A 393-nucleotide genomic window follows, 5' to 3' on the forward strand; every position below is an offset into this window, starting at 1 on the left:
ACGCTCTCGCGAGCAGGACTCCGGCCACGAAAGGTTTAAGGACGCGGGGAGCGGGCGATGCCTTTTGCTCACCCCAACCGTTCCCCGCGTCAGGGGCGAGCCGAGGTGGCAGAGCCCGGAGGCTCCTGCGGAGCAGGGCACCAAGCTTCCTGCTCGTCCTCCCTCCCCGGGAGATCAGGAGGCCGCCCCCCCATAACAAACGGCAAGCGCAAACCCCTCGGGGCCGGGAGGGGGAAGCGTTGTGAGCACCCTAATGGATCCCTGATTGGCGAGCAGATGCCTGTGGGTGGAGAGACAGCAAAGTAATAAATAAATAAAATAACAAATATAAATATAATATAAATAACAAATATAACAAAAAAAACCCAAATATAAATAAAATAACAAATATAA

The sequence above is a fragment of the Egretta garzetta genome, unplaced genomic scaffold (genome assembly GCF_000687185.1).
Source record: "Egretta garzetta isolate BGI_Z169 unplaced genomic scaffold, ASM68718v1 scaffold422, whole genome shotgun sequence".
NCBI lineage: Eukaryota > Metazoa > Chordata > Aves > Pelecaniformes > Ardeidae > Egretta > Egretta garzetta.